This window comes from Podarcis melisellensis, assembly GCF_964234715.1.
Source record: "Podarcis melisellensis genome assembly, chromosome: 8".
Lineage (NCBI taxonomy): Eukaryota > Metazoa > Chordata > Lepidosauria > Squamata > Lacertidae > Podarcis > Podarcis melisellensis.
In genome coordinates, this window is record NC_138540.1 from 65,116,706 (window position 1) to 65,127,714 (window position 11,009).

The 11,009-nt window shown below is 42.7% G+C and overlaps 1 long non-coding RNA gene across 3 annotated transcripts in view; it reads right to left on the bottom strand.

The window, feature by feature from the left end:
* Nucleotides 1-10,924, bottom strand: part of LOC309375367 — a 33,018-nt gene extending 22,094 nt beyond the window's left edge. Inside the window, exons 1-2 of one of the 3 annotated variants that reach the window (XR_014170862.1) lie at nt 10,391-10,924; nt 8,606-8,702 (exon numbers count right to left, since the gene is read on the bottom strand). This is a non-coding gene — a long non-coding RNA (uncharacterized lncRNA). Of the gene's footprint in view, nt 1-8,605; nt 8,703-9,731; nt 10,022-10,390 lie in introns of those variants that run through there. The other 2 variants (XR_014170864.1, XR_014170863.1) reach the window with 2 other exon arrangements.
* Between the last annotated feature and the right edge of the window lie 85 nt (nt 10,925-11,009).

The following is an 11,009-nucleotide window of genomic DNA, read 5'->3' on the forward strand; positions in this document are numbered from 1 at the left end:
AATGGCAACTCTGTAAACTACTGTTTCCAGGGTTCTTTGGTGAAAATGTGTCTTAAATGTATGGTGTCTACGTAGCCACTAACTCTGGAAATAACTCCCAAGAGGCGTGCCTTGAACCAGCCTTGGTAGTTCTTGTTAGTGGTGATGCCACTGAAACCCTTTTTTCTTTTCCCAGGCCTTTTCCGTGTTTGGGGTTTTAAATGTTGCCGTTTTACCTTATTGTATTGCTCAGCTGTGTCTTGCTTTATTTCAGTTTTTATTATTTCCATGTTTTATTGCTTATAAATTGTGATTATTCTCCTATTGTATGCTACTCTGAGAGACTTTGCTGAAAAGTGGGCTATAAATAGCCCAAATAAATGAAAGAATTGAGCTGATCCAAGACATTTTGCCCCACTCACGACTGGCATGCACCTCCTCCCTGGTTCCCCATGAGGAAACCATTTGTGCTGGGAAATGGTCCCGACCCCTGAATTAGAGGATATACAAGCCTAGGACTTTAACCCACACTTCTAAAAATGCTCATGGCCTTCTGGTATTGAGGCATGGGTAGCATGGCACAAGGAGATTATGCCTTGCTTTATAGGAAAAGTTCTGCCTTTTTTAACTGCTAATTTTTTTTGTTATTTAGGCAAGTCTACACAGATACGTAAGGTCAGTGTGTATTTTAACATGCAGTTTTATTTTATAATGCATATTTTTAACTGCTGGTTTTATTGATATTTTGATTTTTGTTCGTTTCTTTAGGTTATTTTAACTTTGGAATTTTATTGATAATTTTAATGTATATTTTATGTAAACTGCCTGTAAGTTTATACAATAAAGTAGCTTCTAACGTCTGTTAAATAAACACACATATAGATGACTAATCCTCCACACCTGCCCGCTGGTGTTGAGAAGTATCCAAGAGTCAAAATAAATGCAAAATAAATCCATGATTGCACCTCTCAACTGCTTTTAAAACAGCCACGGTGAGACAGGGAGGCAAACTGGGTCAGCAGCATTTGTGGAGGGGTGTGTGAAATTCAGCCCTCATTCTACTTGCTCTGTTTTTCATTAAACTGTTTCCCCTCCTCTCTCAGCCCTGCTTTGCTTAACATCCAGCCTGATGGGTAAGTTTTCTGGAAAATGCAGCTCATTGTTCTGTGACACTTTGGCTAGTCCTAAATTGTTGCCTGACCATGAGTGAATTTTAGATTCTTTCCCCCAGCCCACCCCATAGATCAACACAGCTTCCTTTGCTTTTGTGTGTCCTCTTCAGAAAGGACTCTTACTACAACCCCCCCACACTTCCCCCTCTGAAAATATCTGTCACCAAACAAGCTCTAATTTCCAAAAAAATTCCTGTATGTTCACATCCATGTCATGCATTTAAAAAACTCACGTATCACTTTAACAGTCATGGCATCCCCCCTGCAAAGAATCCTGGGAACTGTAGTTTAAGGATGCTGAAAGGAGACTTCTCACAGAGCTACAATTCCCAGCCCAGCCCAATAAACAAATTACAATTCCATTGTTGTATTATTATTATTATTATTATTATTAAATTTGTTAGTCACTTTATCTTCCCCAGGGCAACCCAAAGCAACTTACAACCAAATAAACAGACAATCTGAGGGAAGCCATGGCTGTTCAAGTGGTATAAAGGTAAAGGTAAAGGGATCTCTGACCATTAGGTCCAGTTGTGACAGACTCTGGGGTTGCGGCTGAGTGGTTGGGTTGTGGGTTGGATTGAGTTGAGTTGTTGGGTTGGGTTGGGTTGTGGGTTGGGTTGGGTTGGGTTGTCTGAGTTGTTGGGTTGGGTTGGGTTGTGGGTTGGGTTGAGTTGAGTTGTTGGGTTGTGGGTTGTGGGGTGGGCTGGGCTCATCTCGCTTTATTGGCCAAGGGAGCCAGCATACAGCTTCCGGGTCATGTGGCCAGCATGACTAAGTTGCTTCTGGCAAACCAGAGCAGCACACGGAAACGCCGTTTACCTTCCCGCCGGAGTGGTACCTATTTATCTACTTGCACTTTGATGTGCTTTTGAACTGCTAGGTTAGCAGGAGCAGGGACCGAGCAACGGGAGCTCACCCCGTCGTGTGGATTCGCATAACCAACCTTCTGATTGGCAAGTCCTAGGCTCTGTGGTTTAACCCACAGCGCCACCTGCGTCCCACTCAAGTGGTAAAAGAGAGCTTTAAATGTATGGTGTGGCTGTGACCTTGTTTTCCTCGCACAGATGGAGTTTTGTATTTCTTCACCAGACTTTGCTGGTCAAAGTCCTGTTCAGCAAGAAATCTTTGTTCTGATGAGATGCATCAATTTGATACCCTATTGTTGTTGTTGTTGTTACTCCATAGTATTTACAGAGTGCAGTGCGTCACAGAATGCAAGAGGCTAGTTGCCTGTCTAAAGATCTTACAATCTCTAAAATTCAACATGGGAGGTGGGGGAAATAATATGCAATTTTTTCTGCTCCACTTGATTAGCATTAGTTACATAGGGTGTGGAGAATAGGCGTTGTGCCAAAGGCTTGATGGGAAACGTGGGTTCAAAGTAGGGCTTTAAATGAAGTAAGAGAGAGGTGTCATCACACAGGTGTTCTGGAAGGCTGCTCCAAACATATGTGGCAAAGAAGGAGCCGGATGCCTTTGAAAAGTGAAAGGTGGGAGCAAAGTGTCTGAGGATTAGGGATGGAGGAATCGATCCATTTCAGTTTCTTGGCTTATTCCTGTATCTCATTTTTCTAGTCTTAAGTCCAGACTGAGGAAGAGAGATGCATAGGTGGAAGGATGAGAGAGAGAGAAGAGACATGAAGGCGAATCGTTTCAGTTTTAGCACTAAAATTGCTTTACAGTGGTACCTCGGGTTACATACGCTTCAGGTTACATACGCTTCAGGTTACAGACTCCACTAACCCAGAAATATTACCTCAGGTGAAGAACTCTGCTTCAGGATGAGAACAGAAATCATACTCTGGCGGCACGGCAGCAGCAGGAGGCCCCATTAGCGAAAGTGGTGCTTCAGGTTAAGAACAGTTTCAGATTAAGAACGGACCTCCCCAACGAATTACAGTAAGTACTTAACCTGAGGTACCACTGTATTGAAATCTGAATGATCTGTTTATAATACTAAGAACCCATCTACAAGCTTCCAAAGCATGAACTCCAAAGATAGAAAAGCAAGAGGATGGGAGGATGCGAAGGGTCTGGATTTGGAGGAAAGGAGGCCAGAATCACCAATAAGACCATCAGAGTGAGGAAAGTGGGCAAAGGAGACACCCCCAAAGCAGAGGGCAGCAATGGTGACTGTCTCAGCAGTACAGAGGAGAGAAATTTGATTAAGTTTGCATTTCAAGATGAAGCTAACTAATTCACACTTTCTGAAACAATATAGGGATCAAAACACAGCCATCTTTGAAATGTGCACTTCTGTGAATTTAGCAACACGGTTCTCCAGCTAACTAATACAAAAATGCACATGATAAGGTAAAATGTGCATAAAAATACATAGTGAAAATAACACACACATATGCATTAGGGGAAAACTTATTTGTAAAAATGTGTCTGGTAGGCAAAAGTGCATACCAAAATATGTATATCAGGATTTTCATGAGGACTTAAATTTTTTTACCGACGGATGTAAAAATGTGGAGACCTGTCCTGAACTTAGTATTGGGAAATAGGAAACGGAGAGGAAACTGAAATGGACACATTCACCCATCCTTACTTAGAACATGGAGGTATGACTGCTTTCTGGGTAAGGGAGCAGGCAGGGCCGGCCCACCTATGAGGTCATGTGAGGTGACCGCCTCAAACTGCAAGATCCAAAGGGGCAGCAGATTCCCAGTTTGGCTCAAGGAACCAGCCAGGTTGGAAGAAAAGTACCTATAAGTTGTCTTTAGCTCCTCTGACATATATGCACATTTTGATGGTAAAATTAGCCACACCTACCACTTAATATGTAGATAAAGCAGTCACAAGAATAAACATGGCTTCCACCATGACATATAGTGGAGGAACTGCCATATCAGCTGGCTACTGCTCCTACCAGCTAGGCCAGGTCCTCTTTCCTGTCACCTGCCCTGGAGGTGATAGCATCACCCGGGCTCCCATGAGCCGATCTACTGCAATGGGAGTGACAAGAATCTGGCAGTTCTCAGCTAGGCCCCAGAAAGCCAAGGCCTCACCCGGTAAGATCTGTCAGGAGCTTGTCCTACACTCGAGTAAGACCCTGCCAGAGACACATGCCCAACTGGCATATTCTCTCCCCCCTGATCAATCGTTCAGAAGCTTCAAAAGCTTTCTTCAGCCTGAACATCACAGCAACAGACACCAGCACACTTAGGGATCCACAGAGTCTTCGCAGCTTGCATGACAGAACTCAGCAACTCAGCATTTTGGCTAATCTACTTTATTTACATATAAACACACATGGAGCACTGCAACATGGCTCCCTCTTTCTCTAGCATCAGACAGCAAAGAGAAAAAGAACAAAGGACAATAGTCCCACTTCACAGAACACAGTAACACAAATCATAGAATCATAGAGTTGGAAGAGACCACAAGGGCCATCGAGTCCAACCCCCTGCCAAGCAGGAAACACCATCAGAGCACTCCTGACATATGGTTGTCAAGCCTCTGCTTAAAGACCTCCAAAGAAGGAGACTCCACCACACTCCTTGGCAGCAAATTCCACTGTCGAACAGGCTCTTACTGTCAGGAAGTTCTTCCTAATGTTTAGGTGGAATCTTCTTTCTTGTAGTTTGGATCCATTGCTCCGTGTTCGCTTCTCTGGAGCAGCAGAAAACAACCTTTCTCCCTCCTCTATGTGACATCCTTTTATATATTTGAACATGGCTATCATATCACCCCTTAACCTCCTCTTCTCCAGGCTAAACATGCCCAGCTCCCTTAGCCGTTCCTCATAAGGCATCGTTTCCAGGCCTTTGACCATTTTGGTTGCCCTCCTCTGGACACGTTCCAGTTTGTCAGTGTCCTTCTTGAACTGTGGTGCCCAGAACTGGACACAGTACTCCAGGTGAGGTCTGACCAGAGCAGAATACAGTGGCACTATTACTTCCCTTGATCTAGATGCTATACTCCTGTTGATGCAGCCCAGAATTGCATTGGCTTTTTTAGCTGCCGCGTCACACTGTTGGCTCATGTCAAGTTTGTGGTCAACCAAGACTCCTAGATCCTTTTCACATGTACTGCTCTCAAGCCAGGTGTCACCCATCTTGTATTTGTGCCTCTCATTTTTTTTGCCCAAGTGCAATACTTTACATTTCTCCCTGTTAAAATTCATCTTGTTTGTTTTGGCCCAGTTCTCTAATCTGTCAAGGTCATTTTAAAGTGTGATCCTGTCCTCTGGGGTGTTAGCCACCCCTCCCAGTTTGGTGTCATCTGCAAATTTGATCAGGATGCCCTTGAGTCCATCATCCAAGTCGTTGATAAAGATGTTGAATAAGACCAGGCCCAAGACAGAACCCTGTGGCACCCCACTAGTCACTCTTCTCCAGGATGAAGAGGAACCATTGATGAGCACCCTTTGGGTTCGGTCAGTCAGCCAGTTACAAATCCACTGAGTGGTAGCATAGTCAAGACTGGTAGCATAGTCAAGACTGGTAGCATAGTCAAGACATAGTCAAGTCAAGATCCTGTCTCCATCACTTCCCACTCTGTGGAGTCAAAACATATACCATCATGTAATAGACAAAAATCCAATGACTGCAATCAAGGAGCGGGAATTCTAACAAGATCAACAGCTTTGGGTTGCATTACAGTCAAGCAAATGGGCAGCACCAACAGTCATGAGGAAGAAAAGCAGGGTAGGGTTATTGAGAACACCTTGCTCAAGGACTCCCTAGAGCCTGGAGCCAACACTGGCAGACAGCCATCTGGCACCCTTGGGTATATGATGTGGGAGTGCTCACCAACGGCAGCCTTCTGGTGTAGTTTTGACCTGTATATAATTTGGTGCTTGAGGTTTCCTTCACTCTGTTGGTGAAGTATGTGCCAGTTTTATAGGACGTAACCCTCAAGTAAATACTTCCCCAAGCAGTCCCAGCTGCCAAGCAACTCATCTTGCAAAACTGCGAGGACAAACCCACCCCTTCCATCACCCAATGGGCTGACGACACCTCTATGAGCTCCAGCTACAAAACAGATTGCATCTATTAAAACAGCTCCAGAAGGACAGAAACCACACTGTCTGTGTGGCAGTGATGTTGCTTTAATTACGTTTGTCACCAAACTCTCATGCTCAGGGCCAGCTCAAGTCTGTATCTGTATTGGATCTGAAATGGTTCTTATACACCAAATTGTTTTAATTGTGCTTTTATATATGAAATTGCTGTAATTATATTTTTTTATATATTACCGTAAATGGTTTTAATTATTTGTATACAAGGAAGTGTTTCATATGGGTTGCTATTGCTGATTTTTTTAAATTTTATTGTTAAATGTCTCTGGGACGTTTCATATGAAGCAATTCAAAAGCGTAGCAATAATATAGGATTTTGCTACCTTTGGCAGAGCAGTAAATGGTGTGCAGGAGCCCCACCCCACAAGTAAAGGGGAACCACATCTTATGTGAGGGTTAGATTCCAAGGGCTACGCAAACACTTTACTGAGGAAACAGCAAAAGTACTGTAAAATATTAAGAGAAAGGAACAGAAAATTTTTATCTTAGTTCAGTGAGCCATTCAGCTTAAACATACGGGGGAAATTGCATCAGAACTACACATCCAATTAAAGCATGTGTTACCTCACAGAGACCATGTCTCTTTGGTCTCTAAGCAACACCACCCATCCCCTGGCCATGGCTAGTGGATTTTAACATTAACATAATTAACCCTTATGCTCAACACTGGATGATCCCTGTTGTTGCACTTGGAACATTTATAGTGGGGCAGCACCTGCTAGGCTTGCCTAAAATGGAGTCAGGGAGGAATTGTATGGCAATGCACTTTGTGTGTGTCAGGAACGTTACTTTTTGAAATATGGCAACCCTAGCACCTGTTCTCTGGAACTCACTGCCTGTTAATGTTGTTCAGGCACCTTCATTGTACAGTGGAACCTCGGTTGTTAAACGTCTCTGTAGTCGTATGTTTCGGCTTTCAAACGCTGAAAACCTGGAAGTAACTGCTCCGGTTTCTGAACGATTTTCAGAAGCCGAAAATGCTACATGGCTTCTGTTTTGAGTTTCCCTATTGTATTGAGGCTTCCGCTTTCAGTTTTCGTATTTCAAACGTTTCGGAAGTCAAACCGTCTTCCGGAATGGATTACGTTAAAAAACTGAGGTTCCACTGTACTGTTTCCGATGCCTGCTCAAAACATGGTGTGGTACATAGGTTGAAAAAGTGAATTACTGACCCAGTGCCACCCAGCAAGCTTCGTGAGTTGAACCTGGGCCTCCCCAGTCCTAATCTAAAATGCTAACTAGCTCTCACATTCTATTCCATTTAAATCACTGGTTTTACTGCTCATATTGGTGACACACACGATCACCCACATTTGAAATAGTCAGGCTGAGGTTTAATAGGATCTAGGAGTGGCCGACTCACTACGGAAAATAATTGTTCTTCTCTAGGTGCTTATGAGATGCTTTCCCAATTCATTGCTGGATGACAGCAGGTCACACACCCATTCGGATTGGATCTTTTACTCTTCTGAGTGGCTTATACTTCTACTGGTGCTCTGCATCATAATGGGACACACCTATGAGCTGTGTAAAAATATTCCCTCCCCCACATCATCTCTCTGTATATTCCTATCCATTGAGGTTACCACTTTGTGCACCTCTGTGTAAGGATGGGCAAATCTGTCTATTTCAGTTTTTGTTTTTTTCTAAATTCAATTCTCCACGTTAATCTGCACGGTTGTTTGTTTTTTTTAAAAGTCCTCGTGAACATTCACTAGCGTTTTAGTGTGAATTTGTCCTAATATAATATTTTTGCGTATAATTTTGCTTATACACAGTTACTTTAAATGCACCGCTGTAACTTCAGCTCCTTGAACTTCCTGTCTGTGACACAATTAATAATGATGATGAAAATGAAAAGCCAACTTCAACTTCATGTTTAACTTCATATATATATAATAGCATAGAACTATTGGAATGTGTACTATTTTGGTCTCTGTCCCCCCATTTTATCAACCAATGGAAACTGCTTTGATAAATCAATTAAAATTGCCTTTAATTGTATGCAAGCCCTGAACATTATGAAGAATTAATATCTGAATTTACTTGCTTTCCATTTCCCTTCCAATCCCTCATTCCATCCCTACCATGTCTTAGATGAAATGCCATTATTTCACATAGCAGATAAATAAAATAAAGTGTGATAGAGGCAAGAATTTATTCAGTTTTAGGGTTGTATCCAACTAAGTTCAACTCAGTGTAAATCCACTAAAATGACTGAATCTAATTTAGTCATGCCCATTAACTTCAATGGGTCTGCTCTGAGGACTTGCATCGTACACAACACTTTGTTTTAGAGAGGTCAAGGCTTGAATGGGAAACATCAAGTTCTACTCAAGGTTGTTAGGGGGAGTGAGTGTTTCAGAATGATTTGGATTTAGACTGGAAAGAAAGGGGAGTGGTGGTTGAAGAAGTCACTCACTGTATCTTAGCTTTATCTGTTGCTTTGATCATAACAAGGATACGACGGTTACTGTTCTGGAATTTGGTCTTATGACCCAGCCAGTAAATCGATTTCACTGGAAGAGGATGCAAGATAACAAGAATTGTAAAGCATAATTGCAGGTTATTTGAAAATGCTAATGAATGAAGTACACATTAATCAAACAATAGGTGATAATTAAAATAATAATAATTAGAGTTCTTACATTTCCCCCCTTGGCAAGGCTCCTGTGCATTAGCAACTACATGGCAGACAGATTTTAGCAGATAAAGTTTTCCCCATAGCACAGCCTCTCCATCCTGGAAAAAAGCTATCCCTGTTGAAATTCTACTTGCCTACTGGCTGTTTAAGGCACAAGATCCCTACCAGAAGAAGAGTGGGCAGTGGAGAGCCCTTCTTGCCAGCAGCCTTAAGTCTGAACTTTGATAATTTTCTAGAGGTAATGAACTTCCTGAAGCTGTTGGACTACAACTCCTATCATCTGATCATTGGTTATCCAGGCTGGGGCTGATGGGAGATGGAGTCCAAAAAAGTCTGGAGGGTCAAAGGCTCCCTAGCTCTATTCCAGAGCCCTGTGGTATTCAGAAGGAGCCGCTGGAAGCTCTTTTTTGAAGACAGAGACTGACAGAAACCTGAAGTTTCATTAAAGGTAAAGCAAACATTTTACGTCCTTTCTTACATGCTTGCCAAATTCAGGCTATCACTTATCAATGTTCTTAACGCAGACTGACAGCAGGGTTACTTCAGAAAATACAGATCATTAGTTATAAAATGCCAAAATTTCTAGGGCCCTGTACAAATGTTAAGAAAACCACAGTCACTGCACATATGCTTGCTATCAGATATGCCAACATGGCAAGTGTGGGTTTCAAGATACTGAGGTTAGAGGCAGTTTTAGTGCAGCTGCACTGGGCACTGCACTGGGCACCACGGTGCCAAGCAGCACAACAATGCTGTAAAACAGAGCGCAAGAGGCAGGGGACACCAAATTTTAGCATCACACAGGGCAACACTGAAATTTAAGAGCCCAAAGTCCACCACTGCTGAGGTCTTGCCCATGAAGCCTCTGAACCGCCCCATCTAATCTCTCTTAAAGGATAGTCACCTTTTTCTTCCTCAAAAAGAACAGAGTTGAAGAAAAAAGTTGGAAGTCACTTCTTTTTCTTTCAGCTCCATGTGCTCAGATTAATTCTACTAGATCTGCCTTTTATTCAGATCCTTTGAAAAGTGAAGTGTGTGGTGTGCATGCTCTTTTCATGTTTCACATGGTGGTGGGGGGAAAGAAATGACCAGAGGGGTTGATGCCCACAGCACTCACTGAAAAATCCCGGTGTGCCAATGGGTGTAAAAAGATTGGTGACTCCTGAATGAACCCGATAAAAAAGGGAGAAAATATTGGGCATGAACAGGAAAACAAGCAAATGGAAGAATTATTCATAGTAAATAATTTTTTTAAAAAAATGCCTTAATAATAATTATACATACACAAAGCATTTGCTTTGTTATATCTTGGTTGGTTTTAGGGTTTGTTTGTAGTTTTTATCTGTATCCTGGCATGTTTTAAGATAACTTTTGTTTAGCAGCGCTTTTAATGTTATTTCATTACACTGTAACTGATCATGTTTTTATTATCGATTTTGAATTTTGCACATTGACTTGTAAGACGTTAACCTAAAAGACAGAGTAAATAATAACGATAGCGGTGATAATATTGCTGGCTACAACCCTGTGCAAGTTTTCACCATTAAACTCCACGAGACTTACTTCGAGCAAACTGTGGGATTGACGGGCTGTCTGTTCCCGATACTCTTTTTCTAAAACCACCGACGATCTAGCCAGGCTTCGGGTGGCGCTGGCAGTCGCTGTTACCGATAGTGCCACGCGATTCGCCTGTACTTCAAGGCTGGTGAACAAAGGTCAGCTTGCCATTTATCCGCCATTTATACCTATCGTTTCACCTCTGCCTGCACTTCCAGTTAGTATCGATGCTAAGTGTTAATGCTGTTTTGATATCAAGCAGAATATTATTATCATCACTATTATTTTTACGTTCAGAATTTAAACGTTTTGCACTGCAGTATTTAGAACTGTTTTTCGGGTCTCACACACACAGAGCTCTAGATAGATATAAGATGCATACGCATATGCTAGGCTAAATTTTTATTGTATGCGAGGGCCGTTGCTGTTGTCAGAATATCGCGAGCCTCTTCGAGCACCATCCGTTGCAGCTGCAACGCGAGCGTTCCAATTCGAATCTTTCAACGCTCGGCCCGGAGATTTCCAAAGGCGCGCACGCGCACTCCCTTCTTTCTCTGAGGGGCCAGGCCTTGGAATCCTCCTCCCCTCGTGCGGAGGGGCGCGCGCTCGCGGCGCACTTCCGAGC